Raw genomic sequence first — 26,885 nt, forward strand, 5'->3', positions numbered from 1 at the left:
AGTAGGCTTCTCTGAAAGGTTAGATCACAAAGTGAAAGAGCAGAATGGATAAAACATTGGGTTCATAGTAGAAAGTAGAGGGTGATGGAAGAAGATTGTTTCTCTGGGCTGGAGGGTTGTGACTAGTGGTGGTCTATAGGGTTCGGTGCTGGGCCCATTGCTGTTTGTAATCAAAATCATTGATATGGATGACAATGTACATGGCATTATTAGTAAGTTTGCAGATGACACTAAAGTGTTTGGTATTGTAGACAGTAAAGTCAGTTGTCAAAGATTACAGCAAGTTCTTGAAAGACAGAAATGTGAGGGAGGTATTGCATTTTGGAGGACTAATGTGGATAGAACTGCACAGTGTATGGTAGGAATGAGAGGAGCATAGATTCCTAGTACCTTGAAAGTGATGTCACAAATAGGGTGGCCAAAAAGGCTTTTGGCACATTGACCTTATTAGAGTATAGAATTTTGGAGGTCACATTGCAGTTGTTAAGATGTTGGTGAGGCCCCATTTGAAGGATTATGTTCAGTTTTGGTTTCCGTGCTTCAGGAAAGATGTCAAACTGAAGAGGGTGCAGAGAAAATGTATGAGGATCATGTCAGAATTCAGAGGCTTGAGCTGCAGGGAGAGGTTGAGCCAGCTGGGGCTCTAATCCTCAGGGTGCACAAGAATGAGGAGGGGGTAATCTCATAAGATGTATAGAATCATGAGAGGAATAGATCGGGTGAATGAAGAGAGTTTTTTTGCTTGGAGTTGGGGAATCGGTAACCAGAGGACATTAGTTTAATGTGGGTGGGGGGGGGGGTGGGGTGAGAGATTTAACAGGAATCTGAGGGGTAAACTTTTACACAAGAGGGTGCTGGGTGTATAGAATGAGCCGTCAGAGGATGAGATTGAGGCAGGTGCTATTGCAATTTTTAAAAAAAATTTAGATTAAAGGGTAGGATGGGCATATTGGCCAAATGCAGGCAGGTGGGATATTTTGGTTCGGGTGGACAATTTGGGCTGAAAGGTCTGTTTGCATGCTATTTAATTTTATCATTCTGTGTGACCAGAATTGTACACTACTCCAGGTGTAACCTCATCAGTATCCTGTACAGTTGCAGCTCTTAAAATTCAATCCCTCCACCTGTGAAGGCCAACCTTCCATTTGCTGCCTTGATAACCTATTGCACCTGCAAACCAGCCTTTTGTGATTCATGCACTAGCACTACCAAGTTCCTACGCACAATATTTAAACAATTAATCTAGTTTTTCGTTCAAAGTGGATGACCTTACGTTTACCAACTTTGGACTCCATATGCCAGATGCTTGCCCACTCTCTTAACCTTTCAATATCTCTGCAGCCACTCTGTGCCCTCTGCACAATTTACTTTTCCACTAAATTTTGTGTCATCAGCCAACTTAGATGTGCTACATTCTGTCCCCTTTTCCAAATCAATATATATTGTGGCCAGTTGTATGCCCAGTACCTGTTTTTGTGGCACTGTGCTCACCTCATTGCCAACCAGAGAAACATCCATTTATCACTGCTCTCTGCCTCCTGATTGATTTATTCATCTTCTATCCATACTAATAAATTATTCCTAATTCCACGCATCTGTAGCGGCAGCTACACTGCGACTGAAAGAACACATAACCAGGTGGGTTGAGCTCAGTGAGCAGAACTGATTTATTGCAGGCTGCTGGGCTGGACATACCCCCAGCCCGGACCCACACTGGGGGGCGCTGATGACACCCGGGCATCACATAGTCCCCGGCACGGGCTTCCGAGCCCTGTGCTGAGAAGAAGGGGAAACCCCCAATGGTGCCATTTTGGCTGGCTGCCGCGCCGCATGGATTACAAGCAGGGCCGTTTCACCTGCCTAGTGGTGTGCCACCACACAGCCCTCCCCCCAGGACTGGCGCCAATGTTCTTTTTAGCTGGGTGGCCTCGCTCCTTGGACTGGGCCACAATCACTGGTTCGGTGGGGTCGAGGTGTGCTGGCTTCAGCCTGTCCACAGTAAACAGTTCCCGCCTGCCACCTATGTCCAGTGTGAATGTGACCCTGAACGCTGGACAACCTTGTACAGCCCCTCGTAAGGTCTCTGCAGAGGTGCCGTGGGTGGGCCACGCTGAATAAAAATGTACTCTGGAAAGCAGTTTGCTGGGGATGTGAGATGGCTGTGTGCTGTGTCTGGGTGGTGGTGGGGGTGCGAAGGAGTCCAAGCGGGCCTGGAGGCAGGGAAGCAGCTCGTGCGGCGACCACTGGGGGTAGTGAGGTATGTGGAACTCACCAGGAAGTGCCAGCGGTGAGCCATAGACCAGCTCAGCTGATGATGCCTGCAGATCCTCCTTGTGCATGGAGTGGGTCCCCAGGAGCACCCAAGGCAGTTCGTCCACCCAGTCAGGACCGGTGAGGTGGGCCATAATGTTGACGTAAGGTGGTGGTGCAGATGCTGGACCAGCCCATTGGCCTGCAGGTGATAGGGTGTGGTGTGGTGCAGCACAATCCCCAACTTGTTGGCGAACTGTGCCCAGAGTGCAGAGGTGAACTGGGCGCCCTGATCGCTGGTGAGGTGATTCGGAATGCTGAACCGGGCGACCCAACTGTGCAACAGAGCTTGGGAGCAGGAGTCCGTGGAGGTGTCCAGCATTGGGATCGCGTCGGGCCAACAAGTGGTGCGATCCATCACCGTGAACAGGTAATAGTAAGAGCCCGACTATGGTCCACGTGAATGTGGCTGAACCATTCCCAGACATGCTTGAACTCTTGCATGGGCACCCTGGTGTGCCTGTGTACCTTGGACATCTGGCAGTGGGTGCATGTTCTGGCCCAGCCTGCAATCTTCCGCAGCCTGTGCCAGATGAACCGTTCTGCCACCATCCGGACCGTGGGCCTGATGGATGGGTGCGAAAGGTTGTGGATGTGATGGAAAACTTTCCTGCGCCACTGCTGGGGAACCACTGGCCGTGGGGTGCCCATGGAGACATCGCACAGGACAGTGCTTCCGCCGCTCAAAGTCGAGAAGTCTCGGAACCGCAGTCCTGTGATGGCAGTCCTGAGGCTCGTGTTTCCTCATCGGACTTCTGGTCCTGTGTGAGCTGGTCGAAGTTGAGGCCAGGCGTCAGCGCGCAGATGGCCGGTCACAAGAGTGCATCGTCAACCACATTGTCTTTCCCTGCCTTGTGCCAAATGTCAGATATAAACTCCGACACGAAGGAGAGGTGACGCTGCTGGTGGCCGACCACGGGTCCTTCGCCATCGCGAATGCCTGGGTGAGGGGTTTGTGGTCAGTGAGGATGGTAAAAGTCCTCCCCTCCAAGAAATAGCAGAAATGCCACACTGGTGGGCAGAGAAGCCAGCTGAAGAAGGCCAGTGGCTTCCATTGTCTGTTCACCTGCTGCTCCAGGATGGTACCGACAGCTGTGGCGGAGGCATCGACGGAGAGCGCCATATGCAGGTCAGTGTGCAGGTGGGCGAGCATGGTAGCCTTCGCGAGGGCATCCTTGGTGGCCTTGAATGCACTGCAGGCCTCTGGGGTCCAGGTGAGCATTTCGTGCTTGGCTGCGATGAGGGCGAATAGCGGCTGCATGATGCGCACAGCTCCCGGGATGAATCAGTTGTAGAAGTTGACCATACCCGTGAACTCCTGCAGCTCCTTGAGATTGTCTGGACGTGGGAACTCCTTGATACCGGCGACCATCGTAGCAGTGGGTGTGGTTCCTTCGGCCATGATGGTATGGCCCAGGAACTGCATGGACTCTTTCCTAAACTGGCACTTGGTTGGGTTAATGGTGAGGCCGAAGTCGGCCAGCCGGGAGAAGAGGGTGTGCAGGTGGGCCTTGTGCTGTGCCTGATCCCTGCTGGCAACGAGGATGTCATCCAAGTAAATGAAGACGAAATTCAGGTCCCTGCCCACTGAGTCCATGAGGCTCTGGAAGGTCTGAACGGCGTTCTTGAGCCCGAACGGCATGCAAAGGAATTTGAACAAGCCGAAGGGGGTGATGATGGCCATCTTGGGTATGTCCTCAGGGTGCTCCGGGATTTAGTGATATCCGCACACCAGGTCAACCTTGGAGAAAACCCTCACATCATGCAGGTTGGCCCATAAAGTCCTGGATGTGAGGGATGGGGTAACAGTCAGGAACTGTTACCTCGTCAACAGTCTCTGCAGGGGCGCCAGCCGCCGGAGGCTTTCGGGACCAGGTGGAGTGGCGAGGCCCACGGGCTGTTGGACCGTCGAATGATACCCAGTTCCAATAGATGCGAAAACTCCTTCGCCACCTGGGGCTTGTCAGGCGGGAGCTGGCGTGCCTTGGCGTGAACTGGTGGGCCCTAGGTGGGGATGTAGTGGAACACCCCATGGCACAGCGAGGCAGTGGAGGACTGGCTTGAGGAGGGTTGGAAACTCATCCAGAATTTGCTGGAATTTTCTCTGGGCGTGCTGATCGTGGCCATCTGCGGTTGCTCTGTGCGGGAGGCGAACACCCTGGAAAGTACAGGAGTCCACCAGGCGCCTACCCCGAATGTCCACCAGAAGCCTGTGGGCGAGGAGGAAGTCGGTACCCAGGATGGCGGTCGGAAGGGACGGAACATTGAACCTCCATGAGAACCTTCATTGGCCGATCTGGGAGTGGACTGTCTTGTCTCCATATGTCCGGATCTCTGTTGCATTGGCTACACGGAGGGGAGGTCCTCGAGGTCAGTTCCTGGACTCAATGTCCGTGGCCGGGATGATCTGGGCCCGAGTGTCGACGAGGAAGCGCCGGCCGCTGACTGAGTCCCGCACGTAGAGGAGGCTGTGTCCTTGGCCAGTCGCTGTAGCCATTAACAGCGGCTGGCCTGCTTGTTTCCCTGGATCGGGCAGGGCTGACGATACTTCCAAGCCTTGGTTCCCTAGCGCTGGTGGTAGAAGCAGAGGCCTGGAGCTGATGCCGTGCCCTGGTTATGCTCTTGGTGGCCTCTGCAGGGGCCGGAAGCTCTACTGCAGCTCTAGGGGCGGGCTCGGCATGGTCTTGCCCATGCCTCATGACCTGCTGGACTGCCGAGCCCTCCGGGAATCACTCGAGCCATAGCTCTTGGGCCTTCTGTGACCTTCCTCGGGTCAGTAAAGCTCTCTTGGGCCAGTAACGGCCAGATGTTCTTGGGCAGATGGTCAAGGAAAATGCAGATGGCCACGATCAGCACGCCCAGAGAAAAGTTCCAGCAAATTCTGGATGAGTTTCCAACCCTCCTCAAGCCAGTCCTCCACTGCCTCACTGTGCCATGGGGTGTTCCACCACATCCCCACCTAAGGCCCACCAGTTCACGCCAAGGCACGCCAGCTCCCGGCTGACAAGCTCCAGGTGGCAAAGGAGTTTTCGCATCTATTGGAGCTGGTGTGATCACCCATGAACGCGAGCATCTTGTCCATCAGCTCCATCAGGGACCTGTCCCCCAAGGCGTTGAGGTGCAGCATCCGAGCAGCACACTGGTGCCTGGATAGTCCAAGGGATCCAGTGAGCACTCGCTTGATGGTCTCGTATTTGTCTTTGGCGGGCAGGCGCTGAACGAGGTGCAGCATGCATTTGGCAGTGGCCTGGTCCAGGGCAGTGACCACATGGTAGAATTTGGTTGTGTCGGATGTAATCTGGCAAAGGTGAAACTGATCCTCCGTGTGGCCGAACCAGGTGTCCGGCTCCTGAACACAGAAGTCAAGCAGCTTGATGGCTATAGCACTGATGCCAGGTTCGCTCATGATGGGTTCAAAGATGTTTGAATCAGTTGGAGTCACCAATTTTACCGGCAGCCACACTGCTACTGAAAGAACACACAACCAGACGGCCTGAGCTCAATGAGCAGAACTGATTTATTGGAGGCTGCTGGGCTGGACTTGTACCCCCAGCCCGGACCTGGCTGAGAACCACGCTGGGGGGGCGCTGATGTCACCCAGGCGTCACGTGGTCCCCCAGCTCGGGCTTCTGAGCCCTGTGCTGAGAAAAAGGGGAAACCCCCGATGGTGCCATTTTGGCTACAAACGGAGCTGGTTTGCCTGCCTAGTGGTGTGCCGCCACACATCCATATCTTATGGATGTCTTTTATGTGGTACCTTTTCTACGCCTTCTGGAAATGCAAGTATGGAACATTCACCTGTTCCGAACTAGCCATTGTGTTTGTTATATCCTCAAGAGTAACCTGCCTTTCCTGAATCCTTGTTGCATCTGCCTGATGATATGATTTGTATCCAGATGCCTTTGTATTTCTTCATTAATGATCGCTTATCCTTTTTTAAAAGTGGTGTAACATTTGCTGTCTTCCAATCTGTTGGGACTGCCCACAGTTGAGAGAACATTGGTAAATTATCACAAAAACCTTTACACTAACTTAACACCATTTTTTTCAGTAACCTGGGATGCATTACATCAGGACCAGGAGACTTATCTACCTTTAGACTCACTCACTAGCTCAGCAATACCTCTTAGTGATAGCAATTATATCAAGATCCTCACTTCCCAACACATCCAATAACTTCTCTCTGGCCTGTGAGACATTTCCTCCACAATAGTACTTCAAAGCCTCACCATTTCATCACTACACAGTATCAATTTCCTCTTCTCCTTTTCCAAGGCATCTATGTTCACTTTAGTTACCCTTTTCTGATTTATACAATGATTACTCTCTTTTTTAAGATAAACAAGAAGATAGCAAATGCTGGAGAACTGGAACAGAGAATGGTGATTTTATATAATTCATCTTCCCTTTCTTTATTATTTGCTAAGTGGTTCTTGTAATTTAGTTTTCCCAATCTTCCAGTTTCCCACTGCATTGAGTACCTCATTTCAGTGTTGTGATGGCAGGTTTGCCAAATGTAACACTCTGATTAGCTGGTGGTTAGCTTTCCGTCCAAATGAATAGTAAATCAACTACTGCTTTTCACGCTAACTCACCCAAGATTAAACTCTTGCTGAGGACTGCTGATTGAATCATTTGAAAACAATCCCAAAGATATTTGGACAAAACCAAAATAATATATAATGCAATTGGATAATTAAACTGCATATAAGATCATTGTTTCAAATAATTTTTTAGCATCCTTTTGAAATAAGTATTTTGCTAATATACGTATGGAGCACCCATGCTGACATGTCTGGCCATGGCCTCGTGTACTATCCCCCAAGATCACCCTTTATTTTCTATCTGGGCACTCTCCATCTGGATGGCATTAACATTTTCCAGTTTCTGCTAGCCTATTCTCTGTTCTCCTTCCCTTCTATTTCCCTTTGTCTTCTTTCCTCCAACTCTCCACCCCCTTCCCTCTCCTTTCACAGAGCCTTTCCTCCTCCCTCCAGCTTTTGGGACTGTACTCCTGCCCCCAACATCATGTTTCAGGCATCTGCTTATTTTTTTTGTACCTTGATGATGGGCTAAAGCCCAAAATGTTGGTTATCTATCTTTATCTTGACTACATGAAGTACATTGTTTGACCTGCTAGATTCTCCAGCCTTGTGTTTTTACTTCAACTCCTGTGTCTGCAGACTTTTGTGTTTTACCTAGACCGTTATGGACTTTGATACATCCCAAAAAAGTATCAGGAGGTACTGCCAGAAGTGTTGATGGGACTTTATGAAGGTTTAACTTATTAAATAGAATTAAATTTTTATGGAAAAATGTAACTTACAAATCTTATACTAGCAATCCATCAGGGTGATGATTTGAGAATAGTCCATCCATTGTAAAGCAGCTTTCAGTAATATATGAAAACACTTCAATCTAAGTCTGTCATGAAGTTTCAGTGAACAAATCATTAGTGATAATCTTCTGAGCTAAACATATTAACTTTGGAGGATTAACTAATTTAGTTGAATACAGCTCATACTTTTTTTTAGTTTTTCTTGTACAAAATATTACAAATTTGGAATAACATCCAAAACAACTTGTAGCTGTTAGCCTTAAAATATAGACAGATGTCATAATCAATTGGAACACCAAAGACCTACCAATTAAGACCATCTGTATTTTAATTGTGTTATTTCAGAAAGTGTAGCCTACCTAAAAAATCAGCACAATGTGACTTTTTGACATAATAGGGAGAAAATGGATCTCTGTTTAACATTTCATCTGCACGATTCAATCTCTGACAACTACTTATTTGGCCATAATCAAATGCTTGCATTGGTGACCTTTCGTTGAGAGGTTTGTAGCATGGAAATTGTGCAAAAAGGAAAGATTGTATGTTTCAGTGGTAGTATATTTCTGTATTAATATTGTTTTGAAATAGTTGCATTACCTGTATTTTGTATTCTTATGCCTTACATTCTATGGTATCAGCAAATGGAATCAGATTATCTGTCCTTTGTAGGTTCAAATATGGGAATGGAGACCACATTTTTTTTTGGAGAGCTCAATGGAAATTTTAAGGTCCTACTTAACTGCTATGATTTGCAGATAATGAGTTATAAAAAGGTCTATTATATTTATGTCTAATCTTAAGGAAGAAATTCTGTTTGTTTTGTGTCTCTATAATGAGGACCGAGTGAGAGAGATTGGTGAGCCAGGGCTGGAGCCAGATAATGGGAGAGCACAGCAAGAGAAAAAAATGGGGTCGGGTGGAGGAAGATGTGTCGTGGAGGGGGAGGAGGTGGGCGGTGTGATGTGGAGAGAAAGACTGCCAAGAAGGCTGATAAGGAAAGATGATAATAGTGGTATCATGAGAAACTGGATGGAAACAAAGGGGTAGGGGGAAAGAGGGGGAAGAATCCAGTAGGTGAAGTGTGGACAGCAGAGAATGGAACCAGAGAGGGAGGGTGTGAAAACAGGAAGAGCAGAAGTAGCTCAGAAGAAGGGAGAGGAAACTAGTTGCCTGAAATTGGATAAGTGAATGTTCATATCATTGGGCTAGAGAGTGTTCAAGAGGAATATGAATCTCAATGATAGGTTGAAATGGAAAGTTAGGGCACCCAGGATAGGAAGCCAACTAAATAAAAGATTGGCTCAGTGATAGAGTGTGTTTAATCCCACAGTCAACCTGCTGAGTTCCTCTGGTAGATAATCTTTTGCTCTAGATTTTGGCATCTCCAACCTCTCATGCATCCTAACGGGTTTCTGTTATCCTAGAACCCTGTTCTAGACATCTGTCTATATTTTAAGGCCTAACAGCTACAAGTTGTTTTGGATGTTATTCCAAATTTGTAATATTTTGTACAAGAAAAACTAAAAAAAAAGTATGAGCTGTATTCAACTAAATTAGTTAATCCTCCAAAGTTAATATGTTTAGCTCAGAAGATTATCACTAATGATTTGTTCACTGAAACTTCATGACAGACTTAGATTGAAGTGTTCCATATATTACCGAAAGCTGCTTTACAATGGATGGACTATTCTCAAATCATCACCCTGATGGATTTACCAAGAAGGCTTCCCAAAAGTTATGTTGCAAACAGTTTAGAATATTATGGGAACCATGGAAAAACAGAATAAATTATCAACCCTTTCAAGAAGATATAGGAAGGAGATTGGAGGCAGATTCCTTTAATTAATACATTTCACAATCCAAGGTGGGGTTGATTTTACTGTAGAAGAAAATTTGATGTCTTAAACTACTGAAAGGATTTCATAGAAGAACAAAGGATCATATAATTGGTCACCAGCTCACATGGATTTTAAATATTAGGATGGAATGGATTTGAGAATCTTTATATATATCACCTAATCACTTGAAAGGATGGCGGGACATGGGAGATTTAAAAATAACTTTCAAAGGGAAATTGGAAAACACTGTTAGGTTGTGGTGAAGGGAGTCAGTACTATCTTTCAAGAAGCTGACATACAATGTGTTGAGAATGGCCCGCAAGATTTTTTGATTCTATGTACTATCTAAATCAAAACTAATTAATACACTAGCTCAGTGCAAATACAAACAAAAATCTAAGTTTATAACTTCCGTAGGTTTGGAATTTAAAGAGCCACTTTACTTGGACTTGGTATTTTGGAACTAAATCTGTCCTGAAGATCAGAAACACTTTACTGTGGCCACCCATGCTTGTATATCTTATAATGCTCAAAAACTAAAGTGCCAGATACTTTTAAATTAGCCTTGGGTGAGGAGAGGCCTTTATATTCCACAATTGTGCAGTGTGTGCAAAGAGGAACATAACTCTAGGATTTAGGCTGGAACATGGTTGTATTGTTAGGGAGAGAGGCCCAGGGAAAAGGAGGGGACTGTGGCAGAGGTGATCTGGGTGAGGACAATGGTGGTGGGCAAGAGCCATGAGCTTGGAATGGGATTCAGTATTAATGGAGTTGAAGATTGCTGAAGGAGGGCCACTGACTAAATAATGTAAAAGATTGATGTACCATGGTCAACTTAATAGAGAGAAGGCTGAGACCTGCCCAGTGGTTGGACAGCAAGTGTGTCACATCACTCCACTCTGGAAATTGCATATTCAGTCATCATTAAATTATGCCTTTTCTGTTGTAAAATTCATTTAATTTTTTTTTAGATGTACAGCACAGTACAGGCCCTTCCAGCCCATGAGCATGTACTGCCCAAGATTGGCTAGGAGAAATAAGTTGTCTCAATCTGAAGCTTATCATTTGTTAGACCATGAGTAACAACAATGGGTGAGCTTCAGATTGAGACAATCTTGTTACTCCTGGCAACAGTGTAAATGACTAACTGCTAAAATAGCATCATTATGTGGGTGTCTAACACAGCAAAAGATTCATCCATGTAGTTTCTAGAATGCTGTGACACGATACAGGTAACAACATTAGGCACATAGGAGCCCGCAGATGCTGGAATCTGGAGCAGCAAGGAGTCTGCTGGAGGAACACAGTGGGTCGAGCAGTAGCAATGTGAGAAAAAGAATGGTGAACACGTTGGGCCCTTCATCAAGACTGAGAGTGCAGAGGGGAGATGGCCAGTATAATGAGGATATATAGGGAGGGGTTGGACAACACCCAGTGGGGGGTTGGTGAACTAAGGAGAGGTAAAGGATGATGTACAGAGGCAGCTGATTAGCAAGTCCCAGAAAAAGGGAGATGGAGAGAAGAGGGTTAAAAAAAACCCCAGTCAGATGGAAGAGTTGCTTCTGTCCCATCAAACTTGTTTCATCATACTTTGACTCCATTTTGCCTCCCTTGGTCCAGTCCCCACCCACCTACCTTCAGGATACCCCGCGTGCTCCATAACTTTGACACCTTCCAGTTCCATGGGCTTGACTGCATCACTTTCACCATGAAGAAGGTCTCAAAATTCTCTGCTTCTTCCTTAACAACAGGCCTAACTAATCAATGTCCACACCATTCTCTCTGTACTCACCCTCAATAACTTTTCCTTTGGCTCACTCCTCTTTCTCCAAGACAAAGTTTAATCGTGGGTACCCATATGGGTCCCACCTGTGCCTGTCTGTTCATTGGACATGTGGAACAATCCATGCTACAAGCCTACACAGGTAAGGCTCCTCAACTTTTCCTCTGCTACATCAATGACTGCATTGGTGCTGCCTCCTGAACCCGTGATGAACGTCAACTTTATCCTCTTTGCTGCCAACTTCTACTCTGACCTCAAATTCACTTGGTCCATCTCTGGCAACACTCTCTCCTTCATCTCAGTTTCCATTTTAGGAGATAAACTATCTGCAAATATCTTCTATAAACCCACTAACCCCCACGGTTACCTCGACTACACCTCTTCCCATGCTGATTCCTATAAGGATTCTTTCCTTCTCTCAATTCCTCCAACTCAGCTGCATCTGCTGCCTTCCAGAGAAAATGTGTTTTCCCCTCTACAACCATAAACTCAACCTTCACCCATCTCCTCTATTTTCCACACAACTACCTGTGTCAGGGCGGCATTTCCCTTGTTCTCACCTACCATCCCACCAGCCCCCACACCCAAGAACTAGAGAGGGATGAGGGTGAGAATGGGTGGGATGGGTAGGGAAAGTGAACAAAAATGGCACAGGATGGGTGGAAGAATGGAAATGGCTTGGCAGAAGGGATAGGGGACTCATTACTTGAAATTGAGAATTCAGTGTTTGAACCATTGGGCTGTAGGCTGCCAAATGGAATAAGGTGTTGTTCCTCTAGTTTATGGTGGCCCTCAAACTGACAGTGGAGAAAGCCAAGAGTGGACAAATTGGGGTGGAAGAGAAGTTCGGAACCTCAAGTTCATGGCATTTCAACTTCACTTCTTCCTTGTCCACTAATTCCCCACTAGCCCATGTCCAACACCTTCCACCCTTTCAACATTACACTAGTTACATATCTCACCTCTGTCTTGAAGAAGGGTTCTACTTGAAATGTTGACAAATCTTTATCTCCGTTACGAACCGCGCATAATGAACAGCAATAGACAATGACCAATGTTTAACTTTAAACCACTAATTTTACTTCTTACTCTTCAGCTATAGTCTTAACTTCTTAACTCTTAAACTATCCTTAACACTAAATCTATTCCCAGCTATGCGCAGTTATCTACTGTGTGTGTGTGATATACCAAACCATTATAGTCCAAGCCAAAATCTAGAAAGTTCCTTCAAAGTTCAGTCTTTCAAATTCAGTGTTGAAGTGTAGGCCTTTGAAATTTGATCCCTGAATTTATGTTGAACTGATGGGAAGACTGGCGATGTAGCTGTTACAAACTCACAAATTCTTCTTGCATTGCCTTTGAAGAAATGTCCATCCACACGAGCTGTGGTCATAACACTCCTGGTCCTTTTGTAGGCAAGACTGAACTGGGCAGCCTCCACAAAGCTTCCAAGACCAAGTAACTTCATTACTAGTCACACTTAAAATGAAGCCGTCCCTCCAAGTGACTCCACTGTTAGTCACAATCAAAATGAAGCACTTTGCTTCCTAAAAAGACCTTCCAGGCACAGGTCAATCCACAAAAATGGCTGGCCACAAGAGCTGCTTCAAAAAGCTGCTTTCTCTCCAGCAGTCAGAATGGTTCTCCCTTTGCAAAATCAGAGTGTCTTGGGAAATGTATTGAATTCTGGAACAGGCTATGATAAACCTTCCCTCAGTTCTTTCAATGTATTGAATTATCACTGGGCTGTGACTTGTGGTGGTCCTTGTGTAAAATGTTACGTGACCATTCAGTTCCTCCTGTCTGTACTATCCCTTACAGTGATAATCCCATTTTACTAAAATGGGAGCTCGCAATATCCCACTGATGCTGCCCGACCTGCTGAGTTTCTCCAACAGATTGTTGCTCCTGGTAATAACTCTGAGAAACACATTTACAGATGCCAAGTGCTGGAAAAAAAGTGCTTTTGACAGAATTTATGAATAGTATTTGGGAATAAAGGTTGGTGATTGCTGCTTCTTTTTCCCCTTGAATTTTGGATGCATCAAGCCTCCTTTGAGGATGGGATCAGTACTGGTGGCATATTGTAAATCAAGTGGCTGAGGATGATCCCAAGTTCTTCCTCAACTTTCTACAAAGGTAAGTGATAAGGATGGCTGCTGATCCTTGAACGAACAAGGCTGTCAACGGGGATCTATCAGACAGATTAACCACATTAAGGAAGGAAAAATGTGTATTTGATCTTCTCATTGCATAAGTTAATGCTTCTGTTTGCTTGCTGTACAGGAAGTCAACAGCCTCTGTTCTATATCTATACTGGCCTCTGACAAAATACAGGGTCTGTGATTCTGACTGTCCTCTTAGGACATTTATGAATGAATCTATAAAGGGCAACTGCACCACAATCAAGTGCCCGACTACTCTTTAATGCCTGGTGGCATGAGTCCTTGGAACATGACGCGTTAAATGGGCAGAGCAAGTGTATTCTCTGAATTAATTTCAGGTATTTGTAAATATCTAGCAATATATCCAAGGAAAAGAAAATGGAATACGATAGGCTGCAGACATTGTGATTGTAGTAAACACACCAAAATGCTGGAGGAACTCAGTTGGTCTTTTCAGCATCTCTAGGAGACAGATATATTTCCAACATTTTGGGCTTGAGCTCTTCCTCGAGGTAAAATCAGAAAAGGCAGAAGCAGGATATAGAAAGCCTCAGAATTCAAACAATGGGGAAGGAATAATCCAGACCAATAAAAGGTGTTAATAGGATGTGATAAGGGACTAGGTAGAATTTACCATGTCTGTGTGAAAGGAGACAAGGAATGGAGAGACAATGGGGGAAGAAGGGGAGGGGAGGAGGTTTAACGAAACCCATATAAATCAATATTAATGCCATCTGGTTGGTGGCTGTCCAGTTGTTCCTCCAATTTACAGGTGGTATCAGACTGGCAGTACCTGAGTCTATGGACAGCAAGAGAATGGGATGGAGAATTGAAATGGGTGGTCACTGGTAGATCTCTGCTACTGGGGTGGATAGAGCTGAGGTGCTCAATGAAGTGATCTCCCAGTCTGCATCCCATCTCTCCGATGAAGTGGAGACCACAGCTAGAGGACAGGGTGCAGTAGATGATCCCTACAGATCCACAAGTGAAATGTTTCACTTGGAAGAACTGTTTGGGTCCCAAAAGGTGCTGAGGGTGGAGATGTGGGCACAAGTGGAGCATCTATGGGCACAAGTGGAGCATCTATGGTCACAAGTGGAGCATCTATGGTCACAGGGGTCAGTCCCAAGGGGAAGATTGGTGGGGAGGAAGGAGTTGTAAAGGGAGTCATAGAGGGAGCGGTCCCTGTGGAATGCAGAGAAGGGAGGAAAGGAGAATATATATCTAGCAGTGGGATCATGTGGTAGGTGGTGGAAATGGCAGATGAGGATGTATTGGATGTGGAGGCTGGTGGGGTGCTAGGTGAGGGAGGATGAGGAATCCTGTCCTTGTATGTGAGGGTGGAAGGGGCCAAGGCAGATTTGTGGGTAATGGAGGATATGTGGGTGAGTGCCGAGTTGATGGTGGTAGAGAGAAAGCCATGTTGTTTGAAGAAGGAGGATCTCTCTAATGATCTGGCATGGAAAGATACAGGACTATCAGAACCAGCACCACCAGGCTGAGGAACAGGTTCTTCCCACAGGCAGTGAGAATGCTGAATGACCAAAGGACCTGTTGACATTCACCATGCGAGTCTTATTTTCATGAAACAAAATCTATTTATTTGTATATATGAAAACTTGTCCTGCATATGTGTGCTATATCTAGTTGTGTGTCTGTATGTTTTGCACCGAGGACTGGAAAAAGTTGTTTCATCAGGTTGTACTTGTGCAATCAGATGAAATTAAACTTGACGACTCCAGAGAACTTGCATGCTATTTACCTTCCAGACCTGAGACTGAGGTTCTTTCATACTCTGTCAGATCACAAAAGACCTCAGATGCTGGAAGATGGAGCAAAAAAAACAAGAGGAATTCAGAAGGTTGAGCATCACCAGTGGGAGAGAAAGAAAATGGATGACAAATTGATGAATGGATGATGAAATGTGTCCACCTGAAGTGTTGACATTTCTTTCTCTCCCATTAATGCATGACCTGTTCCATTCTTCCAGCAGATTGTTTTATTTTGCATAGAACATTTCAGTGCAATACAGTCCCTTCAGCCCTCGATGAAAAAATACTAAACTTCCTACCTTGTCCCTGATTAAGAGTCTCCACCAATATCACTGGTGAGACATTCCAGGCAACCGCAACTATGTGTTTTAAACAACCTATTCCTGATATCTCCCTTAAACTTTCCTCTCTTCATTTTATACAGATGTCCTTTGTGTTTGCTATTCTTGCTTTGGGAAAAAGGCACTTGCTGTCCACCATGCCTCTCAGAATCTTGTAGACCTCTATTAATTCACTACTCATCCTTCTACGTTCCAAAGTCATAGTTCTGCTAACCTTGCCTCATAAGACATTTTCCATTCCAGACAGCATCCTGGTAAATCTCTGCACCCTCTTCATAGCTTCCACATCCTTCCCATTAATAAGGTGACCAGAATTGAACACAATACTCTCTAAGAGTTTTCTCACCAGAGATTTGTAGAATTGCAACATGATCTCTTGCTTTTTGAACTCAGTCCCCCAACTAATGAAGCCCACCACCCCATAGGCCTTGTCAATTATCCCATCAACTAGTGCGGCAATCTTGAGAGATGTATGGATTTAAACCCTAAGGTACCTCTGTTCCTCCATATTGATGAGTATCCAACCATTAACCCTGTACTGGTTTGACCTTCCAAAATGTGTCAGCTCATACTTATCTAGATTGAGTTCCATTTGCCATTTTTCCACCCATCACTGCATCCTGTCTATATGCTTATGTAATCTATGACAACCTTCAGCACCATCCACAACTCCTCCAACTTCCGTATCATCCACAAACTTTTTGACCCAACCTTCTGTATCTTCATCTGGGTCATTTTAAAAGTCACAAAGAGCAGGGGTCTCTGAATACATCACAGCAGAACTCCACTACTTCTTTCTGCTTTCTACATGCAAGCCATTTTTTGTTGATCCACACAGCCGAAGTTCCATGGATCACATGCCTCAGGACCTTCTGAACAAGTCTTTCCATGGGGACCTTGTCAAATGTCTTACTAAAATCCATAGAGCCAACATCTACTGCTATGCCACCACCTTTTATCTCCTCAAAACACTCAATTAGGCTTCTGAGGCACGGTAATCCCCTCACAAAGCCATGCTAACTATTCCTGAGTAGACTGTACTTCTCCAAATGCTTATAAACCCTGTTAACAGAGAAGTCAACATTCAGATTAAAAGGCTGCATAAAAAAAATCTTAAGGCTATTGCTGGGACTGAAAGCCTTGAGTTATAAGGAAAGGCTGGATGTTGGGACATTTTTCTCTGGATTGTTGGAGATTGTGGGATAACATTATAGATAATAAAATCTGATGTGCGTAGATAGGGAGGTAGACTTGTTTCCCAAGATAGGGGACCCTCAAAACTTGGGGCAAAAGATTTAAAAGGTACTTAAGGAGTGACGTTTTCATACAGTGGGTGATGGGTGTATGGACGAACTGCCAGACATAATTTTAGAGCTGGGTACAATTACAACATTTAAAATATATTTCTACAAGTATATGGGATGATTGTAAGAAAATGGGACTAGCTTGGAGAGGCAAATGACTAACAGGGAGGTTGGGCTGAAGGGCCTGTTTCCATGCTGCATGGGTGTATGAATGTAATTTGTAGGAAGCAAAGGTTCTACACAGACAGAGATCGTATTTTGCCACTGGGTGGTGCAGTGGCCATACTTGTGTTATTGATTCATGAGTACTCAATGTTTGGTGAACAAACACTGAAAAATGAGAACAGGCTATAACTCACTGAAGTAAGAAAATCTCAGCTCTGCTCAGTGAGGCATCCAAATGTTTTGCATGTAATTCTAAGACTTCTGCTTCTGCTGCTCTATTTGAAGGAAGGTTCCACCTCCATTACACAGTTTGGAAAAAAATGTTCTGATGACAAGGTACCACTAACCTTGTGCTCAAACACTGAATTCAACAATTTCTAGTCATCAGCCTTTGTGGTTTGGATACAAAGTTGCCAGTTCTGATAGGAGTTCATGTACTTCCAGTGCTAACTCAATTTCTCTCTCTCCACAGATGCTGCCAGATCTCCAGGCTAGTTCCTGTTTTTTTCTCTCTCTCTCTGAAATGTATTTCAGGTTGTTAAAGGAAGCAAGGGAGGCCTGAAAAATTGGTTACCTTTTGTTAAATGTGGATTGTGGAAAAACACGTAGCCGCCGTGCCTGTCTAGAATATTGTGGATTGTGGGAGGTCATATGTCCTCTGTGTCTGAAACTTATTCAAACGTCACATCACCTGACAATCAAGGTTGGACTCCAGCCACCCATTAGTGCACACCTTGCCATTGGCTAATTTAAATGACCTCGGGACATTATTGGCTAGGCACCCAGATCAGAACTATATATAGCATCAATGCTCAGCACATTTTTTCCCTCTGCCTCATGATCCAAGCCTTAGACATCCCTCCATGCCAGGTTGCTGTTGTGGACATTGCTGAAAGTGAACTACACTGAAGCTGAGCTGTAGTACTGTGATAGATCAGTACTTGCAGAGACTTTCACCCCTGTTGGTATAGGGAACTGGGAGTGTGTATGAAAGTCCCTATCAGTAGAGTGTGTGAGCATGTAGAGCAGTGTTCCCAAACAGGGTTCTGTGGAAAGGCATAGGGGTTTTGCAGAAGAAATGACAGGGAGTAAAATTAAATTACTTTTTATCTCTGGCTTTGTCTTCAATTCAATTTGTTTCAGCTGGGAAGACAAGATGGTGGCTGAGGGAAAGACGCATGCAACCCTCTGCTGATGCTCACAACTGCCACTCATTTGTATAACACCTGCTCCAATTGGCACCCGGGCTCAGCCTGTCTATTAAAGGGTCTGGCAATGGGGTTCTGAACCAATTAGCAGGTGGAATGATGGGAAAAAGGGATTATGATGTCTCTTCTCCCCACCCATGCAGCCAATTATCAGGCCACGACCCCATTGTGATGTCAGTGGGTGGATGCGCTCATTTGAGGAGGGGGGGGGTGGTGGGGGTTACGGACCAAGTCTGGATGAAGATAACAAATCTGACTAAGACGGCGATATGTGTTCTGTGGGTGAAAAAGGCCATGAAAGACTCTGGCATGCAAGTCTCTGGAAAGATAAAACAATTCTTTCTCTTTTTTTCTGTTTCCTACTTTGAAGAATCAGCATGGTGATTCTTGCTTCTTTGTACATCAACATGTAGTTCGGTTTTTGTATTTTATTGTATCTATCTGTGTTGTTTCTTTGATTTTGTTTTGTAACTCCATGTTGATTGAAAATCCTTAAAAATAATTTTTAAAAAAGATGAAACTATATATGCAGAAAGAGCTCGATGGAGTCAGCATGCAGCATGTCAGGTTGAAACTGTGGAACAAGTACTCATCCTAACATTTCATGTTGGTGACACCAACATGGAAATATGGGTACGAGAGAACGATGCAGATTGTATGGTGTGGACTGCAGAGAACTAACCAACAGCATCTGAGAGGGGAATGAATTATGTCATCAGTTGACTCAAGTTCAATAATCACTGTGGAGAACATGTATGCTTTTAAAATATCCCTGAACTAAGAATCAGAATAAAACAATGTTTTATAAGGGAAAGAGCATAACTGCTGGACTGCTGATGGAAAGAAAAATATTGAGAAATATTCAGAGGCAGGGATGGAGAGAAACCTGAGTCTGGGCATTCGATATTGAGTACATGCCCGGGCAAAAGTGAAGACCAGTTATTCAGGCTTCTGTTAAGCTTTAGTAGAAAAAAATGCAAGAAATGTCAAAGAGGCAATGCGATGGGGTGCCAAAACAAAAGGCAAGAGAATGCTGAAGTTTACTCCCAGGTGAGGTATTGAGTTCCAAAGGTGGTACCTCATCATACAACTATACAAGGCATGGATGTGACCACACTTGAAGTACTGTGTCCAGCTACAGGAAGCATATCAATACATTGGAAGTAGAGGAGCAGAGATTCACTAGGATGTTGCTGGGACTAGAGGGGTTGGGCTATGAGAAGAGTTTGGATAGACTGGGTGTTTATTCACAAGAGGAAAGGAATTAAGGGGTGAACATAAATTCATGGGGGTCATGGATAAAGTGAATGTTTTCCAGGGTAGATTATGATTGAACTGGAATGAATAGGTATAATGTGAGGTAGGAGAGGGACCTGAGGGGCAACAATTCACTCAGAAGGAGGTGCATGTCTGAAACAAGCTGCCAAAAGAAATTATGGAAGGAAGTCTGATTTCAACCTTCAAAAGATAATTGGATAGATATATGGATAGGAGAAGCTTAGGAGGATGTGGACCAAATGCCAATGTGGGACTATCTTAGAATGCCAACTTGGTTGGCATGAATCAGTTGGGTCAAAGGTTCTGTTTTGTATAATACTATAGTCCCCTAATTGAAATGGATGCTTCATAGTTGGGACCCAAGCACTAATTTCTTTGGTAATGCGAGTCGCAGCCTTTCAACCTGAGAAAGACCTATCTATTCTCACCTTTCACTTTCTTTAAACCAATTGTTAATCCATCAGCCTCTAACCTCAGATTCTCTAATGTTGTTGACCAACCTTTATAAAGTCTTCCAAAAGTATAAATATACCACATCCTCTGATTCCTCAACAGTATAGTCAAAGCTCTGCAATAGATTAGTCAGAGATAATTTGCATTTGAGAATAGATATGTTTTTAATATCAGCACAGTTACAAGGAAGAGTCATGTGTGAAGAGTATAAAGCTAGGATTTTATCTGATCATTCACCACTTTTGATGCACGTATAATTTCTGAAAGTAAAAATCATTTTCTAGATGGAGATTTAATTCTAAGAAAACAAATTTAGGAATTTTTAATTCAGTGAATAATAAATTTATTTTAATAAATAAACTTCGAAAGCTTATTTAAGAGGTCAGATATAACTTGCATTTTATAAATCAAAACTAACTGAGGTTAATCCTGTTATTATGTCTTTCCTTAGAAATTCTAATAGGATGTCATAAATTTTCTCTGACAATGTGGTAGTTTTATAGATTTCTCAAAAGGGTCCTTGCATCCCTTGGGTCTGCTGACTCCTGGTCTCCAGTTCTTGTGTAACTTTCTGGGTATCTACTGTATTTTTACATCTATAATGTCCATTTTATGCATATTTTACAAACCCGGCAACCCAACCTCCCTGTGCGTTACATGCATGCATGTGTGTGCTGTGTGAGAATGTTTTAATATGTTGAAGGAAAGTGCACAATTTATAGTGGGCATGGGAAAGTTGAAACAGCAATTTATAGCGAGGGAAAGAAGCGCCTGCAATTTATAGCAGGTGAGGGAATGCTATAGCAAGCATGAATAATAGCAGCAAGGAAAGAATGAGCACAATTTAAAGTGGCCGTGGGAAATTTTGATGTTGGGAATATCTCTTTGTACTGAATGCCATGGTATTCTTCTCAATGGGACATTCTGGCTTGGGCACTGCATCTTATCAATGTTAATGCCCAGACTCCTCCCTGAGGGAGGAGATTAACATACCAAGTGCCTCTGATTTGAGCAACATTAGAATTCAAATCCTGCTTAACTCTGAAGCCTGATTTCAATCTATTTAATTGATTCCTCTCCAAAGCTTGTTAATATGCTGCAGCAGGATCTCATCTCAATGGGCGATGGACACTTTGGGGGAAGTTAATTGTGGGAGATTAACTGTGGCAGATACTGGTATGTGCTTTGCCTCATGTCTCATTTAAATGCCAATTGCTTATATTAGTTGTAATTTAGACTACTACACCTGCATGGTATATCCGTGTGTGCATTGAATGAAAATATTATTACTCAATTTATTATTTTCTGCACGCTATGTGTACATTATATGAGTGAAAATATAGATTATACATACCCACTTGGTGTGTGGCTTCTGCCTTAATGGTTACTCCAGGGATTCCCATTTCCTCCCACTCCCCACTATTCTAGCAAATTATTATTTTTTGCTGTCATCATATTATTCTGAAACCCCTTTGTCTCAAATTAGTCTCTCCTGAACCAGTATTCATTGTGGAAGTTATTTGTCAAGTTGGATTTGTATTTTGCAGCCAGCGATTTGTTTGCTCTGCTCCTTTGGTGCACTCTCCCAACCCTAAATCCTGGATTATAAGAGAAATCCTGTGTCAATCTTCACCAATGACTTTTACATTATTGATATTATTTCTCCCTTTGTCATAGACTTTTATAAAATAATAATGTAAAACAAAGACATATTTCCATAACAAGTCAATTAAAATCATAAATGTTGGAAATAGTAAGTCAGGCAGGACCTGTGGAGAGAAAAACCGGTTAACATTTCAGTTTGCTGATCTGAAAAAACCTTGAAAAAAATTAAGCATATTGCAAGTCCCAAAGGAGGAAGTAGTGAATAATATTTGAGGAAAGAGGAAAGAAAACAGCATTGGAACTGTGAAATGCTGCCCAGATCTCATACAAATGCAGAAGGCCAATGATCTGATGGTATTGAATTTAATGTCGTCCTATAAACAGCAAACATGCCTGGTTGGAATTAAACAAGAAAATCTGGAGATTACAGGTGTTTATTTCAATACACAAACATGCTGGAGAAACTCAGCATCCATAGGAAGTAAAGGGTAATCGATGTTTTTGGCCTGGGTCCTTCCTCAGGGGAATGAATACTTTGTCAGGGTAGATTGGAGGATGGGATGCTGTTCTTCTAGGTTACTGCTGTAGGAAAGGCTACAGACAAAGGGGAATGGAAAACTGAAATGTTAAGTTACTGGTTGTTGAAAGTTAATTTGAAGTTTTATTGGCACATTATGCCTCGTACAGCGAGAAAGCTTTTTCTGAGTGTGGCCTAGCAAGTCAGTAACATGCATTCAACCAATGCTTCTCAACCTTTTTCTTTCCACTCACATCCCACTTTATGTAATCTCTATGTCATCGGTGCTCTGTGGGATTATACATAAGGGATTGTTTAAGGTGGAATGTGAGTGGGAAGGAAAGGTTGAGAATCACTGCCCTAGACCCAATTGTTACTGAAATATTTTGCTTGAGAAAAATTGTCAGTGGTCCATTTCCTTTGGAAACTGCACAGAACGAGTTAATGGAGGACAATTAAAACAGTGGTTTTCAAACTTTTTCTTCCCACTCACATCTCACCTTAAGCCATCCCTTACTAATCACAGAGCACCGATAACATAGGGATTACTGAAAGTGGGATGTGAGTGGAAAGAAAAAGGTTGAAAAGCACTGATCTGAAGTAACTGGTCAAGAGGCACAGCTGTAGAGCAGAGTCACAATTGACTACAGCCACAGTCCACAGGAGCCGGCGTTCGCTCGGACGTGGCTCTCCTTCAGCTGGCACGTTCAGGTGACAGAAAGGCGTCTTCTCCCGGCCACCTGAAAGCCACGTCTGCCGTCGCATTATCTGCGTCCGAGCACCTGAAAGCAGCTAAAGAGAAAGAGCACGAGCAGCATGGAGTTTGTTCAGTGGACTGATGGCTGCAGGAATGAAACAGTCAATTCCACCCTTCTGAACATTCTTCCTGAAGGGAGGAAAAAGAGAGTGCCTGGGGTGGGTTCTTCACTCTGTTGGATGTGTGTCCTCGGCAGCAGGAGATGTAGTGGGAGGGAAGTTTGTGTGGTGTTCTGAGCTGCATTCACCACCTTCTGCAGATTCTTCTGATCTTTGAGCTGAGCACTGATGCACCTGCAAAACCGGTTAAAGTGGCATGAGGGATATGCCTTGAACAGAGAGATTCTGCAGAGTGGTTATTCTATCGAGGCGTGGCATATCTAATGAAGAGGAAAGCACAGCATGAACACTGAATGATTTGTGCTGAATTGGAAAAAGTTTGGTTTCCAACACAGAAGGAAAGAGGTAAAAGAGCAGGATTAACACCCCCAATGATTGCACAAGAAGGTGCTGTGAGATGGTGGACAAGAGAGGGGTGGAGAGATTGGTCATTTTGGAACGAGGAGGGGAGGGAGGATGTGTTTTGGGGTGGTGTCACATTGATGTAAAGTGTGGTTGGAAGGTGGGGAAAATGGAACGTACCCTTGCTTTGGATGAAAACAAGGTTAGAACAGATATGGAGACGAGATATGGTGGAAGGGGAAAGGCAAGAAACATTAGACTGGTGTGGAAGATGAGAGAAGGCAGAACTGGAGATATTGGGAGATTGGCTTGGAGGACGTTATAATTGTAACGATTCGGGTATGATGTGTACCAATAACCGAGCTAATGGCCAATTAGACTGGAGAAATGATACAAAATTCTGGAGAAATTCCTCATTGATCTTCCACAGAATCTCTTCTCAATGTGTAAGCTCCAGCTGCAGACCAATCCACAGCCGCAAAATCTGCACGTCATTTAAAAAAAAGTTCCTGTTATCGTCTCTTTGCCCCCCCCCCCCCCCCCGTGGTAAACTGGGTCAGGATCAATAGTTTTTGATTCTCCTCTTCCCCCCCCCCCCTCACATTTCAGCGGGTCAAAGACCACGTCCGAGAGTTCATCAGAGGTTAGAGACGATAGAGAAAAAAAGGGAAAAGGGGTGGAGGGTCCGAGAAGTTCGCACAAGGTAAAGGAAGGCGGTAGGAGTGTGGCCACTGGATTCGAGCAGGTAGTAACGTAACGTTGAAACTGACGGTAACTGCAAACATTGAAGACCGAAAGGGTCCGTTGGCATATCTCTAGTTCGTGGCGAGTTGTAAAACTGGTGGATTGTAACTCTTTACACGTAGAATTGGCTTTGGGGGAATGATGGAGCAACGAAGCCTGGACGTTGAACGCAGGTGGTTACTGGCACACGCGGGACAATTTCCGACTCTCTTCAAGTACAATGGGTCGGATGGCCAACGTGATGACCCCCCACCCCGAGCCTGCCCCGACGTCTTGGGCAGGTCCCTCGGGAAATCGGAGAGCCCGCGTAAGACGATCCCGCCTGTTCCTTGCCCGTTACTTTATTTAACATCAGCACAGTCAGCAGGTTTTTTCCACTCCCCACTTCAACTTCCTGCGGTTTCCTAAAGAGGACTTCGAACAGCCAGGCGCAGCAACAACAAAGTAGTCCTCATTCAGCGGGGCGGGGCGGGGCAGAATGGTGGAGAAAGGACCTGGTTTAGTCAACTTCGAACCAGTCTGCGTTCTGTTACTAGCCACAGATGGGGACACTGTGGATTCAAGTGCTCTGTAAAGCAATGAAATAGTAGGCGAGGAGTCTCCGAGCATATTACAGGCGATTAACAGCGATGTACTCCCACGGGGCTCATGAAATAACCAGATCGGTTGCAGAGCACTAAACATTACAAGCTCCTCAGAAGTGCCCAGAAGATGTAAACCAAACAAAATCACTGGCTAGGGACCGGATCGGTTTACACTGAGAGCCCACGAAAGAGTTTGTCTATAAAATATCTGAGTATCAGCCGGTGGGTTGATGTTCAAACTTTTTTCTTCCACTCACATCCCACTTTAAGTAATCCCTATGCCATCAGTGCTCTGTGATTAGTAAAAGGTTGCTTATGGGTGGAAAGAAAAAGCTTGAAAACCAATGTTTTAATCGTCCCTCATTGACTCATTATGTGCACGGTTTCATAACTCCAAAGGAAATGAGCAAATGGCAATTTTTCTCGAGTAAAATATTTCAGTAACAGTTAGGTCCAGAGCAGTGATTCTCAACCTTTCCTTCCCACTCACATCCCACTTTAAGCGATCCCTTACTAATCACAGAGCACCGACGACATCGGAATTACTTAAAGCGGGATGTGAGTGGAAAGAAAAAGGTTGAAAACCCCTGAATCGGGAAATACTAATCAGATGTACCAACGTGAGAGCGGCTGTTCTATATATAACGTGGTGTCTGGCCATAAAAGGGATCCAGGGTGAGCGAGCATTCCTTCACCCAGACTTATTTTTGTTTTTCGTCAGCCAGACCCTCGCGGCTGGGAAGCCGGGTCCACTTCGGAACCTTTCGACTCTTTCCCCCCGAATCCTGTGAGTATTTACCCTTGCATTTGTGGACAAGCAGGCAGGGCGGTGAGGTTGTAGTCAATCCAAATGGATGAGAATTTCTCATCTCTCGCCTTCCTCCGTTCCGAACGGGGAAGATACCTCGTCATTACCGTTCCCAAACGGCATGTTCTTTACTGTAGAATCTCCCGAACCTGTTGTCGAAAGTGTCCGCGTATTTCTCCTCTCCACCCCAACCTCGCGTTTTATCTGTTACCAGTTCTCTGTTTATGTATCCATTGCCCCGATACAAATGGAGTTGGCGCGCCCGCAAATGCAATGACCATTTTCCTTTAAGCAATATATTTGAAATTGGCAAATCATTACGACCTTTCCTGGTAAATTTAGTTAAGTGGCGCTCAGAAGGATCCTTCGAATTTCAAGTGGTTGTCGCAGTTGGCTAAAAATAATTTTTGAGATTTTTTCCATCCCTTGCGCGGTTTTGATGAGCAGTGAAACGCCCAGTAGTATTCTGACCGGGGGGGGGGGGCGGGGGGGGATAGAGGGAGGGAGGTGGCCATACCATTCACCCGGCCAGTCTGAACCTCAACCCGCCTTATCAACAACGCCCAAACAAGAGGTGTTTGGGCTCACTTTGTCTGACTGATAGTCACACAAGAATTTGGGCCAGGTGGGAACAAGGAATAGGGAACGGGATCTCTTGTCAGCATCTGTTCACTGTGCCGGTGATAGCAGCCACTGCACTGAAGAGGCCGTATATGGGTAAGGTAGGACGGTTGGACAAAGAGGATTCCAATAAAAGCAGAGTCCTTCCACCCCCATAAAGTTCGTCCCACTTGCCTGCGTTGGGTTCATATCGCTCTAAATCGATGATTTTCAACCTTTTTCTTTCCACTCAATCCCTGTGTCATCGGTGCTCTTGTGATAAGCAACCCCTTACTAAAGGTGGGATGTGGGTGGAAAGAAAAAGGTTGAAAACCACTGTTTTAATCGTCTCTCATTGACTCGTTATGTGCACGGTTTCACAACTCCAAAGGAAATGGGCCAATGACAATTTTTCTCGCAAAGTATTTCAGTAACTATTGGGTGTTGAATAATGATTCTCAACCTTCCCTTCCCACTCACATCCCACCTTAAGCAATCACCAATGGCATAGGGATTACTTAAAGTGGGATGTGAGTGGCAAGAAAACATTTGAAAACCACACCTCCTCCATGGCAGCAATAGCAAATACTAGAGGAGATCTATTTAAGATGAGTGGAGGGAAGTTTAGGGGAGACTCCATTTCTTATCAAGGCCTTTCACTCCCTGGTATTTTTTCCCGGGAACCCTATGGTGAACCTGCGGTGTGAAAAGGTCAGCCAATGAATTTTAACCAGGTCCGCAGCCCTGGGAAATTTTCTCGGACAGCCCTCTACCTGTGGTGTGAAGAGCCAAATGGCCAAGCAGGGAAGCTTTGTGACGTCAGTGCTTGCGTGCTGCGTCACGGAGGCGATTAA

The 26,885-nt window shown here is 44.7% G+C and overlaps 1 protein-coding gene across 1 annotated transcript in view; it reads left to right on the plus strand.

Annotated features, from left to right (window-relative positions):
- The first annotated feature begins 25,342 nt into the window (after window positions 1–25,342).
- The window catches only part of myom2b (myomesin 2b), a 163,846-nt gene continuing 162,303 nt past the window's right edge, over window positions 25,343–26,885 (plus strand). The window contains exon 1 of the mRNA XM_069885214.1: window positions 25,343–25,410. The gene's annotated coding sequence lies outside the window, so the exon portion shown is untranslated. The remainder of the gene's footprint in view (window positions 25,411–26,885) is intronic.

The sequence above is a fragment of the Narcine bancroftii genome, chromosome 6 (assembly GCF_036971445.1).
Source record: "Narcine bancroftii isolate sNarBan1 chromosome 6, sNarBan1.hap1, whole genome shotgun sequence".
Classification (NCBI taxonomy): domain Eukaryota; kingdom Metazoa; phylum Chordata; class Chondrichthyes; order Torpediniformes; family Narcinidae; genus Narcine; species Narcine bancroftii.